Source organism: Diabrotica undecimpunctata, unplaced genomic scaffold, assembly GCF_040954645.1.
Source record: "Diabrotica undecimpunctata isolate CICGRU unplaced genomic scaffold, icDiaUnde3 ctg00000582.1, whole genome shotgun sequence".
NCBI classification, from domain to species: domain Eukaryota; kingdom Metazoa; phylum Arthropoda; class Insecta; order Coleoptera; family Chrysomelidae; genus Diabrotica; species Diabrotica undecimpunctata.
This window is the reverse complement of record NW_027311944.1, coordinates 133,738-153,114: the sequence shown is the minus strand read 5'-3', so window position 1 is coordinate 153,114 and position 19,377 is coordinate 133,738. Positions and strand designations below refer to the sequence as shown.

Below are 19,377 nucleotides of genomic sequence, written 5' to 3'. Positions count from 1 at the left end.
GCCTTCTTGCCTTGGCCGTATTCTTATCTCTGCAAGCCAAACAGACACACACACACACATACACACACACTTACACACGCACACACACGCACACGCACACGCACACACTCTCCACCTCTCGACTCCTATCCATTAGTCGCCTCTTAAGACAGGCAGGGCCTTCTTGCCACGGACGTATACCTATCTCTGCAAACCGAACGGACACACACACACACACTTGCACACATACACACACACACACACACATACACGCTTCACCTCTCGACTCCTACCCATTAGTCGCTCCTTACAGCAAGCATGGCCTTCTTGCCACGGACGTATGCTTATCTCTGAGAGCCGAAGGGATACACACACACATACACACACACATACACACACATACTCACACACACGCACACACGCACACACACACATACACTCTTCACCTCTTGACTCCTACCTATTAGTCGGCTCTTACGATAGGCAGGGCCTTCTTGCCTCGGTCGTGCTCTTATCTCTGCAAGCCGAATAGACACACACACACATACACACACACACTCTCACACGCACACACACGCACATACGCACACACATATACACTCTTCACCACTCGACTCCTACCCTCTAGTCGCCTCTTACGACAGGCAGGGCCTTCTTGCCACGGCCGTGTTCTTATCTCTGCGAGCCGACTGGACACACACACTCACACACACAAATACACACACACACACTCACACACGCACACACACGCACACATGCACACTCACACACAAATACACTCTTCACCTCTCGACTTCTACCCATTAGTCGCCTCTTACGACAGGCAGGGCCTTCTTGCCACGGCCGTGTTCTTATCTCTGCGAGCCGACTGGACACACACACACTCACACACACAAATACACACACACACTCACACACGCACACACACGCACACTCACACACACATACACTCTTCACCTCTCGACCCCTACCCATTAGTCGCGTCTTACGACAGGCAGGGCCTTCTTGCCACGGCCGTGTTCTTATCTCTAAGAGCCGACCGGACACACACACACTCACACACGCACACACACGCTCACACGCACTTACACACATACGCTCTTCACCTCTCGACTCCTAAGCATTAGTCGCCGCTTACGACAGGCAGGGCCTTCTTGGCACGGACGTGTCCTTATCACTGCTAGCCGACCGGACACACACACTCACACACGCACACACCCACGCACACACGCACACACACACATATACTCTTCACCTCTCGACTCCTACCAATTAGTCGCCACTTACGACAGGCAGGGCATTCTTTCCTCGGCCGTATTCTAATCTCTGCGAGCCGAATGGACACACACATACATACACACACACACACACACACTTACACACGCACAAACACACACACACCCACACACGCACACACACACACACACACACACATACACTCTTCACCTCTCGACTCCTACCAATAAGTCGCCACTTACGACAGGCAGGGCCTTCTTGCCTCGGCCGTATTCTTATCTCTGCAAGCCGAGCGGACACATACACACTCACACACACAAGCACGCACACACGCACACACACGCACACACACAAAAACACTTTTCACCTCTCGACTCCTACCAATTAGTCGCCACTTACGACAGACAGGGCCTTCTTGCCTCGGCCGTATTCTTATCTCTGCAAGCCGAACGGACACATACACACTCACACACACACGCACGCACACACGCACACACACGCACACACACACACACACACATACACTCTTCACCTCTCGACTCCTACCAATAAGTCGCCACTTACGACAGGCAGGGCCTTCTTGCCTCGGCCGTATTCTTATCTCTGCAAGCCGAACGGACACATACACACTCACACACACAAGCACGCACACACGCACACACACGCACACACACAAAAACACTTTTCACCTCTCGACTCCTACCAATTAGTCGCCACTTACGACAGGCAGGGCCTTCTTGCCACGGCCGTGTTCTTATCTCTGCGAGCCGACCGGACACACACACACTCACACACGCACACACACAAACACACGCACTTACACACATACACTCTTCACCACTCGACTCCTACGCATAAGTCGCCGCTTACGACAGGCAGGGCCTTCTTGGCACGGACGTGTCCTTATCACTGCGAGCCGACCGGACACACACACTCACACACGCACACATACACGCACACACGCACACACACACATACACTCTTCACCTCTCGACTCCTACCCATTAGTCGCCACTTACGACAGGCAGGGCCTTCTTGCCTCGGCCGTATTCTTATCTCTGCAAGCCGAACGGACACACACACACTCACACACACACGCACGCACACACGCATACACACGCACACACGCACACACACACACATACACTCTTCACCTCTCGACGCCTACCAATTAGTCGCCACTTACGACAGGCAGTGCCTTCTTGCCTCGGCCGTATTCTTATCTCTGCAAGCCGAACGGACACACACACAATCACACACAAACGCACGCTCACACGCACACACACGCACACACGCACACACACACATACACTCTTCACCTCTCGACTCCTACCTATTAGTCGCCTCTTACGATATGCAGGGCTTTCTTGCCTCGGTCGTGCTCTTATCTCTGCAAGCCGAACTAACACACACACATACTCACACACGCACACACACGCACACACGCATACGCACATACACTCTTCACCTCTCGACTCCTACTTATTAGTCGCCCCTTACAAGAGGCAAGGCCTTCTTGCCTCGGCCGTATTCTTATCTCTGCAAGCCAAACAGACACACACACATACACACACACACCCACACACACGCACACACGCACACACACACATACACTCTTCACCTCTCGACTCCTACCCATTAGTCGCCTCTTAACGACAGGCAGTGCCTTCTTGCCACGGCCGTGTTCTCATCTCTGCGAGCCGACCAGACACACACACACACACTGACACACACACATACACACACACTCACACACGCACGCACACACGCACACACACACATACACTCTTCACCTCTCGACTCCTACCCATTATTCTCCTCTTACGACAGGCAGGGACTTCTTGCCTCGGCCGTGTTCTTATCTCTGCAAGCCAAACGGACACACACACACACGCACACACACACACACGCACACGCACACGCACACGCACACGCACACACTCTCCACCTCTCGACTCCTATCCATTAGTCGCCTCTTACGACAGGCAGGGCCTTCTTGCAACGGCCGTGTTCTTATTTCTGCAAGACGAACGGATACACACACACATACTCACACACGCACACACGCACGCACACACGCACACACACATACACTCACACACACACAAACACGTACACACGCACACACACATACATTCTTCACCTCTCGACTCTTACCTATTAGTCGCCTCTCACGACAGGCAGGGCCTTCTTGCCTTGGCCGTGTTCTTATCTCTGCAAGCCAATCGGACACACACACATACTCACACACGCACACACACACGCACACACACACCCTTGCACACATACACACACACACACACATACACGCTTCACCTCTCGACTCCTACCCATTAGTCGCTCCTTACAGCAAGCATGGCCTTCTTGCCACGGACGTATGCTTATCTCTGCGAGCCGAAGGGATACACACACATACACACACACATACACACACATACTCATACACACACGCACACACACACATACACTCTTCACCTCTTGACTCCTACCTATTAGTCGGCTCTTACGATAGGCAGGGCCTTCTTGCCTTGGTCGTGCTCTTATCTCTGCAAGCCGAATGGACACACACACACACATACACACACACTCTCACACGCACACACACGCACATACGCACACACATATACACTCTTCACCACTCGACTCCTACCCATGAGTCGCCTCTTACGACAGGCAGGGCCTTCTTGCCACGGCCGTGTTCTCATCTCTGCGAGCCGACTGGACACACACACTCACACACACAAATACACACACACACTCACACACGCACACACACGCACACACGCACACTCACACACAAATACACTCTTCACCTCTCGACTCCTACCCATTAGTCGCCTCTTACGACAGGCAGGGCCTTCTTGCCACGGCCGTGTTCTTATCTCTGCGAGCCGACTGGACACACACACACTCACACACACAAATACACACACACACTCACACACGCACACACACGCACACTCACACACACATACACTCTTCACCTCTCGACTCCTACCCATTAGTCGCCTCTTACCACAGGCAGGGCCTTCTTGCCACGGCCGTGTTCTTATCTCTGCGAGCCGACTGGACACACACACTCACACACAAAAATACACACACACACACTCACACACGCACACACACGCACACACGCACACTCACACACAAATACACTCTTCACCTCTCGACTCCTACCCATTAGTCGCCTCTTACGACAGGCAGGGCCTTCTTGCCACGGCCGCGTTCTTCTCTCTGCGAGCCGACTGGACACACACATACTCACACACACAAATACACACACACACTCACACACACGCACACTCACACACACATACACGCTTCACCTCTCGACTACTACCCATTAGTCGCCTCTTACGACAGGCAGGGCCTTCTCGCCTTGGTCGTGCTCTTATCTCTGCAAGCCGAACGGACACACACACACACACTCACACACTCACACACGCACACACGCACACACACACACACTCACACACACACACGCACACACACACACATACACTCTTCACGTTTCGACTCCTACCCATTAGTCGCCTCCTACGACAGGCAGGGCCTTCTTGCCACGGCCGTATTCTTATCTCTGCGAGCCGAACGGACACACACACACACACTCACACACTCACACACGCACACACGCACACACACACACATACACTCTTCACCTCTCGACTCCTATCCATTAGTCGCCTCTTAAGACAGGCAGGGCCTTCTTGCCACGGACGTATACCTATCTCTGCAAACCGAACGGACACACACACACACACTTGCACACATACACACACACACACATACACGCTTCACCTCTCGACTCCTACCCATTAGTCGCTCCTTACAGCAAGCATGGCCTTCTTGCCACGGACGTATGCTTATCTCTGAGAGCCGAAGGGATACACACACACATACACACACACATACACACACATACTCACACACACGCACACACGCACATACACACATACACTCTTCACCTCTTGACTCCTACCTATTAGTCGGCTCTTACGATAGGCAGGGCCTTCTTGCCTCGGTCGTGCTCTTATCTCTGCAAGCCGAATAGACACACACACACATACACACACACACTCTCACACGCACACACACGCACATACGCACACACATATACACTCTTCACCACTCGACTCCTACCCTCTAGTCGCCTCTTACGACAGGCAGGGCCTTCTTGCCACGGCCGTGTTCTTATCTCTGCGAGCCGACTGGACACACACACTCACACACACAAATACACACACACACACACTCACACACGCACACACACGCACACTCACACACAAATACACTCTTCACCTCTCGACTCCTACCCATTAGTCGCCTCTTACGACAGGCAGGGCCTTCTTGCCACGGCCGTGTTCTTATCTCTGCGAGCCGACTGGACACACACACACTCACACACACAAATACACACACACACACTCACACACGCACACACACGCACACTCACACACACATACACTCTTCACCTCTCGACCCCTACCCATTAGTCGCGTCTTATGACAGGCAGGGCCTTCTTGCCACGGCCGTGTTCTTATCTCTAAGAGCCGACCGGACACACACACACACTCACACACGCACACACACGCTTACACGCACTTACACACATACGCTCTTCACCTCTCGACTCCTAAGCATTAGTCGCCGCTTACGACAGGCAGGGCCTTCTTGGCACGGTGTAACAAAAATATGTTAATGTAGCAAAAATTGTGCTAGAGGAAGTCTGGGTGACTCTATCCAGTGTAGCAAAAGGGTAAACTCTAAAATGTACCTTTATACACCAACGAACTAATATTTGGAATAACAGAAGATGGAAGAGATTAGATAGAAATAAATTATGTAAAAGAAATAAATAAAGGGTATATATGAATTTTAAAATATAATAAAATTAATGCTGGCTAGCGACTATGCAGGAGAATGACCACTCGACACTCAAAGAGGGATTCGGCCAATTTGCATGCCCTACAGAGACCGTAAGATATAAGAACGAATGACAAGAAAACCACCAAGAAATAAACAGATGAAAGATAAAGTTGCTCTACTGAATGTTTGGGCGCCAGGAAGTTAAATGTTTTCTTCCGAGATATCTTGTATTGCTGAAATATGAAAGATAGGGACTAATTGAAATATTGAATTGTTTTAACCCAACTTTAATAAATACCAATTTTATGTACAGACTATTTTAAACACTTATATATGACCCATCACCTCTTATATACAATTAACTTATCTATATTTACAGTAAAATCCCTGAATAATTATAAAACAATTTACCCCTGATATACCCCTTAAAAATTTCAAATTGTGACAAAAGTTAGATCCAATAATAATGTATAAATAATAAATATAATTATATACTACTCACTAATAGTTAGTTTTCCTTCAAAAATTGTTTAGGTTTTTAAGTAAAAATTCTCCGGGATATGTGTGCACACAATAACCTAACAAAGAGAAATTCAAGGGAGAGTTATAACCTCATCCCTTGGTAAACAATAAATAATTAAATTAAATTACAATGATAAAATGTTTTTTTTTAGGAAAAATTGAAAATATTTATTATTAAGGATAGTTTTGTTATTAAAAATTGAACCAAAAGTTAAACCTTGAAGAGGACATAAAAAAAATTATTTAAAGTAATTGAATGATAATAAAAAAAAATAAGTCAGTTCTTCCTGTCGGTTTCCCTCGAAGAGTGGAGAACTGGACTCAGGTGGTAACAAGATACCAAACCTGTATTCCCTGGATCAGGTACTATTGGACAAATACGTCCCTTTAAACTGCTTCTTAATTTCCCATAAAAAAACCAACTTGAAACTCCTTCCCCTTATCCTTATTAAGTATAACCCCAACTAAAAAATAATTCTTCCCCTGACTTGTAACTGGATTCTTGAGTAGGCTAAAAAAACAGTTGTGTTACTCCAAGTTTTTGTACATACAAAAGGTAAGGAAAAACACAAGGGTTATCAATCTTGAAAGGCGATACAAAAAATGTCAGGAAGTGACCTTATTGAAATAAAAACCTTAATGGTTTTCGGTAAATAGTGACCTTCGAATGGTGTGACAATGTTTTTATAATGTATGGATATATTAAATAGATAATTTTAACGGAAAACATGATCTTTATATTAAATAGAATAGAAAAAAAAAGAAATATTAGCCGGTTTAAATGGTATGAAATTGAAATACATAATTGTTTACTTAACTCTTGAAAGGAAATAAAAATTTGAGATAGATATAGAATCTAATACTTATAATTTATTTAGGTATAAAACTTTTCCTTAATGAAATAAGGTGAAATATAACATGTATCAAATATATGAAATACCTATCAAAGACGAAATTAAAATAGGTCTGAATTTTACTAACAATGGCGGATGATATAAAGGATTTTTCCTTATAATTTATTTGTAATGTTATCTTACCGGCTAGGGTGATCCAACTGAAAATATCCTCGTACAAAACAACAAAATAACTCAAATGGTTTCTTCTAAAATAACAGCTCTTCACATAAAAAATAAACTTAAACTAAATTCGGGAAAAAAAATGGACTCCCAGCCGCTCTACTCTGAGATGTTTATTCACTCACATCCAGTTAACAAGTGACAAGTTGAGATTTTACACGTCGCAGAATAAATGTACTTTCAGAATTTCACCGCTGAGGGCGCAGTTCAATGCCAATATCAGAAAATAAAATTTACTGGGAGTTATTTAAATATTTAGTTTAAGAATATTTTAATATGAATTTAATTTAGAATCAAATTAAAAGATTCCAGTCACAAAAAGAAGGTAAACGATTATTTAAGTAACAGACTCGTTACACTCCCCTCTTACTTGGAGAAAAAAAATTTTTAGTGAAAAAATTTTTTTTTTTTTTTTTTTACTTGACTGATTGGTTAGATGTAGGTTAACCAATACTTTAACCATATGTGGAGCAATCAAGAATCGAGAAGAAAAAATAAACTTATATATATAAAAATTATAGCCATGGCAACAATTTGCCAAGTACAGCTATAAACTATATTAACTCACCAAAATATTTCCAAAACAATCTACATCGATTCACATGATTATAATTAACCACAGATTATGAGTGATGTAGGAATAAAGAAAGGGTTTCATCTAAAGATACCCACATGTAACTAAGTAAAAAGTCATACTATTTAGAGTAAAGTTAAAGTAAGGTAAAACTCCAACATAGCATAGTATAGACTAGTAATACAAATACTCAATACAAATAATCCAAAATAATGTGAAATCGGACCCTGGTTCCAAAATTGACTCATCAATGGACAACAGATTTATAGAAGAGCATATCCAAGGAATAATCAATCAGGCAAATAGGTGGACCGATACACAATAATAAGTAATAGTAAAAATACCAACATACTTATATAAAACAATATAAGTAACAATAAAAATACCAAATACAACAATATAAGTGTCGAATTGGATGGTAAATCCAAAATTGACCATACAGTGGACAACAGATTTATACAGTAGCATATCCAAAGATAATCAATCAGGCAAATAATGACCCAATTCACACTATAACCAACTAAACCAAATATGGTAGGTCCACATATACCCACATCCGGTAATATGTGCCTAACCTAAAAATTCATCAAATAAATTATTGGATCAAAATGTGGGACTAACGGCTTGAACAAAAGGACAGCCATAAAATCGATTCCATCCTGATGATCTGCCATCAGTACATTTGGGATCCAAAATAAAGACCAAAAATAAAAACTAAAAAAAAAACAACAAAATTAACTTATGCTGATACTCGATAACTATAGCAGGTAGCTACAACAAATTTATAAGAATATCTAACATAAGAGCACTAAAAAGAGTTTAATGTGCCAGTAACTCTAACAACCATAGCAAAATAGTAAGAGTTAAGGTAGGAGTAATAAAAAAACAGAACATCAAGAACGAGTAGACCAATTTCTGAAGAAACTGCAGATTTATAATTCGTTCTGATATTAATAAAAGAGAACAGGATAATTCCTAGTTCAATATACCAAAATATAGATAAGTGCCTAAGGAAAGAAGTGAAAATAACTATAAATGGTCATTTGTTGCCAAAATATGAAATACTATCCATAATTGTAATCTAAACATGCTAGCTGTAAAGGGAATATGTCATGGATTGAGTAAACTATATAAGTAAGAATAATAAATCAGCTAAGGAACAATTCTTATATTAGACCAAAGTCTGAAAATATTAAGGATTAAAGCTAAATATTCAAATCCTAATTAACATTAACAATAATTTACTGTCTATGGAAGACATTCTACTGCCTAGATAACTGTACACTTGTCATGAAAATGGTGAATTCCGAAATTCATTGAACAACTGGGGCCAACAATTGAACTAAAACTTCGAACCCACGTATTCATTCACATATACACAGGCAGAATAGTCTATATAATATAGGAGTGTACTAAAATTATGCATACTGATTATCTATATAAATTCCTAATGACATAACAAAAAACCATCCCACATAGCACATTCAGATACATGTTCCTATATAACTTGATCATGACCAATAAACGGAATCAAATCCATAAAAAAAATTACAACATTCTTTCCAACCTGGCAAAACAAGTAAGCAAAATGGGAACATAGGTTATACAACACATAAACATATAGCACAGTATAGTAGCATTACAATATTTAGTTCCATACCAATGCAACATCTAATATACGTAAACACTCTAATGGCCTTAATAATTTTAACTAATTATAAACAGATACTAATCAAAGTATAAGCTGTAGATATATCAAATCTGGTGATTAATAACAAAAATCTAAGAAAATATTAAATCGTAACCAAACCGAGCCAAAACAATAACAATCAAAGGAATAGGTTAGCTTAATATACATTAAGTCAATCTTCCTCTGAAGATGAAGCCTCATCTGTTGTATTATCAGGGAGTAAATCCTTTATATGAAATTGACCAATTCGTCTATTCGTCGAATTGTCTTTTAATTCATATACTAAAGGAGATATTACCCTAACAACAGTACAGGGAACATATTTCTGACAAAACTTAGCAGAAATGGCATCACCTTTATTTGATTTTACAAAATTCCGTTTCAAAACTCGATCGCCCACAAAAAATCGTAAATCTCGTTTCCTCAAATTATACTGATGCTGATTTCTATGGTAAGAAGCTTTCAACTTCTTCCTAATGTCAGCGAATATTGGAGGTAAGTTTTGGAGATCTTCCATACGGTGAAGTTTCTCAGAAATTTGAGGAAGAGTTGTTGAATTTTCAGAAATTAAACCGAAATAATCACCTGACAATGGAATATGCCTACCAAAATTAACATAAGCTGGAGAGCACTGAGTGGTTTCATGAACAGAAGTTCGAATGGCTTGAGCAACTGAATGAATGTACTGATCCCAAGCTCTATGATCAGTGTAAGTGTAAGATCGAAGAGCAGTAACAATGCTACGATTTACACGTTCAGTGTGGTTAGCTTGCGGATGATAAGCTGCATTGTAGAATATCTTTTGGACCTTATATTTACTTAAAAGATCTTTGAAGGCTTTAGAAATAAATTGTGGACCATTATCACATGATACTATTTGGGGAATACCAAATAGTAAGAACACTTGCTCCTCTAAGAACTTCAAAATAGCTGGAGTTGTAGCCTTACGAAGAGGGCAAACTAAAGGAAATTTGGTGAAGTAATCTACAACTACCAAACAATACGTATTACCTGAATAACTACGGGGATACGGTCCAATAAGGTCTAAAGAGATCATTTGCCAAGGAAAATTAATGTTCCTAAACGAACCCATTAATCCAGCTTGAGGTAGGTTACTCGGCTTGCATGTTGCACAAACTCTACATCTAGAGATGTATTTCTTAACTGAGTTGCGCAGACCAGGCCAGTAATATAACTCAGCTATTTTACTAAATGTTTTATAAAAACCAAAGTGACCTGATGTCACATCATCATGAAAAGTTCTCAAGACTTCATCCCTATTTGCTGTTGGGACTACTATTTTCCAATCAGACATATTCGATAAAGACTCAACTGGACTGATTACATGTTTATACAGGATATTATTCTCTACCTTGAAATCAGGATATCTAGTAGGTTCTTGGGTGACATTATGAATCATCTTTCGATACCAATTATCTGGAGATAAAGTGGACAGATCTAAAAGATTGATGTCGAATGTACGTGACAACGCATCTGCAACCACAACACCATTGGCTTTGCGATGAACAATATTATAATCAAAGACAGAAAGCCTACAAATCCAACGGGACAAACGTTGTGACGGATTTTTCATGGAATGTAACCATAATAAAGAACTATGATCTGTGATAATAGTAAACTTACGACCCTCAAGATAGTACCGAAAGGCATCAAGACCATGGATAATTGCAAGAAGTTCTCTCTCTGTGGTGGAATAATTTTTCTGTGCTTTATTGAGCTTTTTGCTGGTATAAGCTATTGGATGTTCCGAACCATCCTTCATTTGAAACAGTACACCACCTGAAGCAGTGTTGGAACAATCTGTCATGAGATAGAAATGCTCTTTAAAATTCGGAGATGTCATGACTGGTGCACTAGTAAGAGCTTCTTTTATACGCCGGAAAGCATCATCGGCTTCTGAAGTCCATGTAATAGTTTGGCCTTTTTTCCTATTTTTAAGGAGATCTGTAAGTGGAGATAACAAAGTAGAATAAGACGGCACAAACCGACGATAATATCCACACATGCCTAATATCCTACGGACTTGAGTAGTAGTCTTAGGTATAGGAAAATCTTTGATAGCTGTAACTTTATCAGGGTCAGTCCTTAAACCTTTACTATCGACTACATATCCTAAAAATTTAAGACTAGGACGACAAAACTGACATTTATCTAAATTAATAGTTAAATTAGCCTCTTTGAGACGTAAAAACAACTTATCCAAAATTTCCATATGAAGAGAAAAATCAGGAGTGACAACCAAAATGTCATCCAAATAATAAAAAACATAGGGCTCTAACTGAGGACCAATGACTAAGTCCATCAGACGACACATTGTCTGAGGAGCTGAAACAAGACCAAAAGGCATAGTGACAAACTGAAATAATCCTTTCCCACTAACTGCAAAAGCTGTATACTTTTTACTTTCTTCACTCAAAGGAATCTGTAAAAAAGCTTTAGATAGATCGATAGAAGAAATATACCTAGCATTCTGGAGTTTACTTAGAATGACGTCTATTCGGGGAATAGGATAAGCATCCCGATTTGTAGTAATATTATTCAACTTTCGACCATCGAAGCAAACCCTAAAAGATCCATCTTTTTTCTTGGTTAACCACAAAGGACTACAGTAAGAAGACGTGGAAGGTTCAATGATCTTCAACTCTAACATGGAATCAATTTCCTTTTCCAAGTCAACTTGCCAAGCCTGAGGAATAGGATACTGATATTGTCTAAAAGGTGTGGTATCTCCCACTTCGATAGTGTGAGATATTAAGGATGTACGACCTAATTTGTCTTTTGACGAAAGAGTTGTAAATTTAGAGATCATATTCTCTAATTGACTTTGTTCTGAACTAGATAAACTAGTAAAATCCTGAATAGCACTAAGTAAGGACAGATTAAATTGAGAAATAGAAAAGGAAAAATTAGAACAATTTAGTGTGCTATTAAAAGCATTTAAGAAGTCCATACCTAAAATTATAGAATTCTGAACTGAAGGAATAATATAGAATGTAATTTGTTTACATAAATCTGCTACTGTGATTTCAGTTTCAAATTTGCCTGTAATAGACTGAACTGTACCATCTGCAGTAGACACTTGCAGAGAGGAAATGGGCATAATGGAAACCTCAGCATTTTTCAGTAAAGTTAATGAATGTGAACCTATCACAGAAATGTTCGAGCCACTATCTAAAAGAGCTAAACAAGATTGTCCTAAAATCTTAATAGGAAGATAAGGTCTATTATCATTATGTTTTCTCACTAATAACGAATTCAAATCAAAACAATTATTATCTGATTGATCAAAAATTTTAAGTGGTACTAAACTAAACTTATTATCTCTACCTACACAATCAGAGGATGCAATAGGCAAACAAGAAGAATCAGAAATAAAAGAATCCTCCTGAATTGTGGTAGACTCTGGTATAGATACTGGAACTACTACACTGCTACTATTATGTTTATTACTAAAATTTGGGAAGATATTTGGGGAAGATAATCTATGCGAATCAAATGTATTATATTGAGAAGTTACTTCTTGGAATGACTTGGTGTGGTGTGTGTTGGTTTTTTTGGAACAACCCCTTTCCCTTTCCGACTGGAAGGTGGGTTTGGGTGGCTTGACGTGGTTGGACCAGTGACTTCGCTTGATGTAACGGTTTGATTCCCTGATGGGGGTGTGGACGGAGAAACGCTCAGGGGACGGACCTCCGATCGTTCGTTTCCCGAACACTTAAAGCAATTTCGTTTAAGGGTATTTTCCCTACCACAACCGTGGCAGAAAATACGGGTACGAGGGATGCCGCAATCATAAAAAGTGTGGCCAGACTCACGACAATTCCAGCACACTACAGAACTTACAACTGAGATATTACGCTCAGGGCCCTTAGACTGCCAAGAACGGTGCCTAAAAGGATTTTGGTGACCGAAAGAGTCAGAAGAGTGTTTGGAAGTGGTGGGAGGTTGAGAAGACCAAGATAAAGTTTCCTCCAAACGTTTACATTTCTCGGTGATGTCTGCTATACTGGTGATGTCTACTAAAGCTAATTGTTGGTGATAAAAAGGCAATAGACATTTTAGAATAATCTTAATTTTTGCAGAATCTGTTAGAGGAGTCTCAAGGCGACTACACATACCCAAAATGTTATTGATAAACATCGTAACAGACTCATTTGGCTTCTGTTTACGATTTTTGATTTGGTCTAGAAGGTCATCTTGAAAAGAATATGGTAGAAAATCAGATTTAAGTTTCTGAGCCAAATCAGACCAATTAGAAAAATTATTGCGGTTGTTTCTAAACCGCGTAAAAGCTGCGCCTGTAAACAATTCAGCAGAAGCTGCAAAAAGATCATCTTCACTTACTCCTCTCGATACTCGAAGACATTCCACCCTATCCAAAAAAGAAATTACTTGGTCATAATGACCTTCACCAGAAAATGTAATGCCCCATTTATGTACCTGAACAGGTTTGGGGTGTAGAAATGAGTTAGCTGCTTGGACAGGAGAAATAGGAGTTGAAGTAGCAATTGGATTTACTCGTGAATCAAGTTCACCCTCTAGGCTAAGAATTCGGATTGAAATTGAGCGTTTATAAGATTGCTGCTCCTCATTCGAACACGACAATAAATGAACACGGCCTGAGACATGAGCTAGACGTGATATCAGCCTGGAGTATAGGCTATCTTGGACAGTCCCTCTAAAATCGGATATCCTTTTAGCCAAATCATCCACAGTCTCATCAATCTCTTCTTGCTGCTCTAGAAAAGGAATACTTGTGGCAGAAATTTGTCGAAAGCTTCTGTTTCCTTCTTCTTGCCTTAAAGCTCCACGCAATAGTTTGCGTTTTAAATCCACATTGGAAGACTCATCAATATTGATGTCCCTAATTCTCAACTCATAATCTAATTCCTTGACTAATAAATGTTCTACCTTGAATGCAGACATTGTGAAAAAAAAATAGATGAATAAAGGAATAGACAAAGGAAATAATGTATTACCACTCCACAAAATCAATCGAAGAATAATCTAAGGTTTAAAAAAAATATATATCTAAATAAATATATAACAACACACCACAAAATCAATCCAAGAATAATCTAAAGTTATTCACAAAAATTTTAAAATGGTTAAGTAAAGTTAAGTAAATATAACACAATCCTTGAAGCAACACACAATGGTTTCAACAAGTATATGATTAACAAATAATTGAATATAAAAACCCACCAATATTGGCTAATATATATATATATAAAAATAGTAATATCTAAATTATTAAATTCTTATAGTTCAATAATAGTAAAATAGATTGTTAACTGTATACAATGATTAAGAAGGTGAGGGTTTAAATATGAATATAAGTAAACTGCAGCAATACAAGTATACCTATAAATGTAAATCTAATAAGAAAAGATAAATAAATAAGGAAGTTAAAAAAAAATGAACAAAGAGCAACAGGAACAAATTAGAAATAATAAAGAATATTTTGCAAAGAGAAATATACTACAGAATGTACGGTCTGAACTGAGAAAATAGGCACCACGTTGGGCTCGCCAATGTAACAAAAATATGTTAATGTAGCAAAAATTGTGCTAGAGGAAGTCTGGGTGACTCTATCCAGTGTAGCAAAAGGGTAAACTCTAAAATGTACCTTTATACACCAACGAACTAATATTTGGAATAACAGAAGATGGAAGAGATTAGATAGAAATAAATTATGTAAAAGAAATAAATAAAGGGTATATATGAATTTTAAAATATAATAAAATTAATGCTGGCTAGCGACTATGCAGGAGAATGACCACTCGACACACAAAGAGGGATTCGGCCAATTTGCATGCCCTACAGAGACCGTAAGATATAAGAACGAATGACAAGAAAACCACCAAGAAATAAACAGATGAAAGATAAAGTTGCTCTACTGAATGTTTGGGCGCCAGGAAGTTAAATGTTTTCTTCCGAGATATCTTGTATTGCTGAAATATGAAAGATAGGGACTAATTGAAATATTGAATTGTTTTAACCCAACTTTAATAAATACCAATTTTATGTACAGACTATTTTAAACACTTATATATGACCCATCACCTCTTATATACAATTAACTTATCTATATTTACAGTAAAATCCCTGAATAATTATAAAACAATTTACCCCTGATATACCCCTTAAAAATTTCAAATTGTGACAAAAGTTAGATCCAATAATAATGTATAAATAATAAATATAATTATATACTACTCACTAATAGTTAGTTTTCCTTCAAAAATTGTTTAGGTTTTTAAGTAAAAATTCTCCGGGATATGTGTGCACACAATAACCTAACAAAGAGAAATTCAAGGGAGAGTTATAACCTCATCCCTTGGTAAACAATAAATAATTAAATTAAATTACAATGATAAAATGTTTTTTTTTAGGAAAAATTGAAAATATTTATTATTAAGGATAGTTTTGTTATTAAAAATTGAACCAAAAGTTAAACCTTGAAGAGGACATAAAAAAAATTATTTAAAGTAATTGAATGATAATAAAAAAAAATAAGTCAGTTCTTCCTGTCGGTTTCCCTCGAAGAGTGGAGAACTGGACTCAGGTGGTAACAAGATACCAAACCTGTATTCCCTGGATCAGGTACTATTGGACAAATACGTCCCTTTAAACTGCTTCTTAATTTCCCATAAAAAAACCAACTTGAAACTCCTTCCCCTTATCCTTATTAAGTATAACCCCAACTAAAAAATAATTCTTCCCCTGACTTGTAACTGGATTCTTGAGTAGGCTAAAAAAACAGTTGTGTTACTCCAAGTTTTTGTACATACAAAAGGTAAGGAAAAACACAAGGGTTATCAATCTTGAAAGGCGATACAAAAAATGTCAGGAAGTGACCTTATTGAAATAAAAACCTTAATGGTTTTCGGTAAATAGTGACCTTCGAATGGTGTGACAATGTTTTTATAATGTATGGATATATTAAATAGATAATTTTAACGGAAAACATGATCTTTATATTAAATAGAATAGAAAAAAAAAGAAATATTAGCCGGTTTAAATGGTATGAAATTGAAATACATAATTGTTTACTTTAACTCTTGAAAGGAAATAAAAATTTGAGATAGATATAGAATCTAATACTTATAATTTATTTAGGTATAAAACTTTTCCTTAATGAAATAAGGTGAAATATAACATGTATCAAATATATGAAATACCTATCAAAGACGAAATTAAAATAGGTCTGAATTTTACTAACAATGGCGGATGATATAAAGGATTTTTCCTTATAATTTATTTGTAATGTTATCTTACCGGCTAGGGTGATCCAACTGAAAATATCCTCGTACAAAACAACAAAATAACTCAAATGGTTTCTTCTAAAATAACAGCTCTTCACATAAAAAATAAACTTAAACTAAATTCGGGAAAAAAAATGGACTCCCAGCCGCTCTACTCTGAGATGTTTATTCACTCACATCCAGTTAACAAGTGACAAGTTGAGATTTTACACGTCGCAGAATAAATGTACTTTCAGAATTTCACCGCTGAGGGCGCAGTTCAATGCCAATATCAGAAAATAAAATTTACTGGGAGTTATTTAAATATTTAGTTTAAGAATATTTTAATATGAATTTAATTTAGAATCAAATTAAAAGATTCCAGTCACAAAAAGAAGGTAAACGATTATTTAAGTAACGGACTCGTTACAACGGACGTGTCCTTATCACTGCTAGCCGACCGGACACACACACTCACACACGCACACACCCACGCAGACACGCACACACACATACACTCTTCACCTCTCGACTCCTACCAATTAGTCGCCACTTACGACAGGCAGGGCATTCTTGCCTCGGCCGTATTCTTATCTCTGCAAGCCGAACGGACACATACACACTCACACGCACAAGCACGCACACATGCACACACATGCACACACACAAAAACACTTTTCACCTCTCGACTCCTACCCATTAGTTGCCTCTTACGACAGGCATGGCCTTCTTTCCTCGGCCGTATTCTAATCTCTGCGAGCCGAATGGACACACACATACATACACACACACACACTTACACACGCACAAACACACACACACCCACACACGCACACACACACACACACACACACATACACTCTTCACCTCTCGACTCCTACCAATAAGTCGCCACTTACGACAGGCAGGGCCTTCTTGCCTCCACCGTATTCTTATCTCTGCAAGCCGAACGGACACATACACACTCACACACACAAGCACGCACACACGCACACACACGCACACACACAAAAACACTTTTCACCTCTCGACTCCTACCAATTAGTCGCCACTTACGACAGGCAGGGCCTTCTTGCCTCGGCCGTATTCTTATCTCTGCAAGCCGAACGGACACATACACACTCACACACACACGCACGCACACACGCACATACACGCACACACACACACACACATACACTCTTCACCTCTCGACTCCTACCAATAAGTCGCCACTTACGACAGGCAGGGCCTTCTTGCCTCGGCCGTATTCTTATCTCTGCAAGCCGAACGGACACATACACACTCACACACACAAGCACGCACACACGCACACACACGCACACACACAAAAACACTTTTCACCTCTCGACTCCTACCAATTAGTCGCCACTTACGACAGGCAGGGCCTTCTTGCCACGGCCGTGTTCTTATCTCTGCGAGCCGACCGGACACACACACACTCACACACGCACACACACAAACACACGCACTTACACACATACACTCTTCACCACTCGACTCCTACGCATAAGTCGCCGCTTACGACAGGCAGGGCCTTCTTGGCACGGACGTGTCCTTATCACTGCGAGCCGACCGGACACACACACTCACACACGCACACATACACGCACACACGCACACACACACATACACTCTTCACCTCTCGACTCCTACCCATTAGTCGCCACTTACGACAGGCAGGGCCTTCTTGCCTCGGCCGTATTCTTATCTCTGCAAGCCGAACGGACACACACATACTCACACACACACGCACGCACACACGCACACACACGCACACACGCACACACACACATACACTCTTCACCTCTCGACGCCTACCAATTAGTCGCCACTTACGACAGGCAGTGCCTTCTTGCCTCGGCCGTATTATTATCTCTGCAAGCCGAACGGACACACACACACTCACACACACACGCACGCTCACACGCACACACACGCACACACGCACACACACACATACACTCTTCACCTCTCGACTCCTACCTATTAGTCGCCTCTTACGATATGCAGGGCTTTCTTGCCTCGGTCGTGCTCTTATCTCTGCAAGCCGAACTAACACACACACATACTCACACACGCACACACACGCCACACACGCATACGCACATACACTCTTCACCTCTCGACTCCTACTTATTAGTCGCCCCTTACAAGAGGCAA

At 40.4% G+C, this 19,377-nt stretch overlaps 2 long non-coding RNA genes across 2 annotated transcripts; both read right to left on the bottom strand.

The window, feature by feature from the left end:
* Positions 1-6,355: 6,355 nt before the first annotated feature.
* LOC140431342 (uncharacterized) lies at positions 6,356-8,622 on the bottom strand. Its single transcript, XR_011949656.1, has 2 exons — positions 7,644-8,622; positions 6,356-7,117 (listed from the first exon to the last, which is right to left on the bottom strand). It is a non-coding gene; the product is annotated as an uncharacterized lncRNA (long non-coding RNA).
* A 7,337-nt stretch (positions 8,623-15,959) lies between these two features.
* LOC140431343 (uncharacterized) lies at positions 15,960-17,637 on the bottom strand. The gene is made up of 2 exons (XR_011949657.1): positions 17,249-17,637; positions 15,960-16,721 (listed from the first exon to the last, which is right to left on the bottom strand). It is a non-coding gene; the product is annotated as an uncharacterized lncRNA (long non-coding RNA).
* Positions 17,638-19,377: the final 1,740 nt, after the last annotated feature.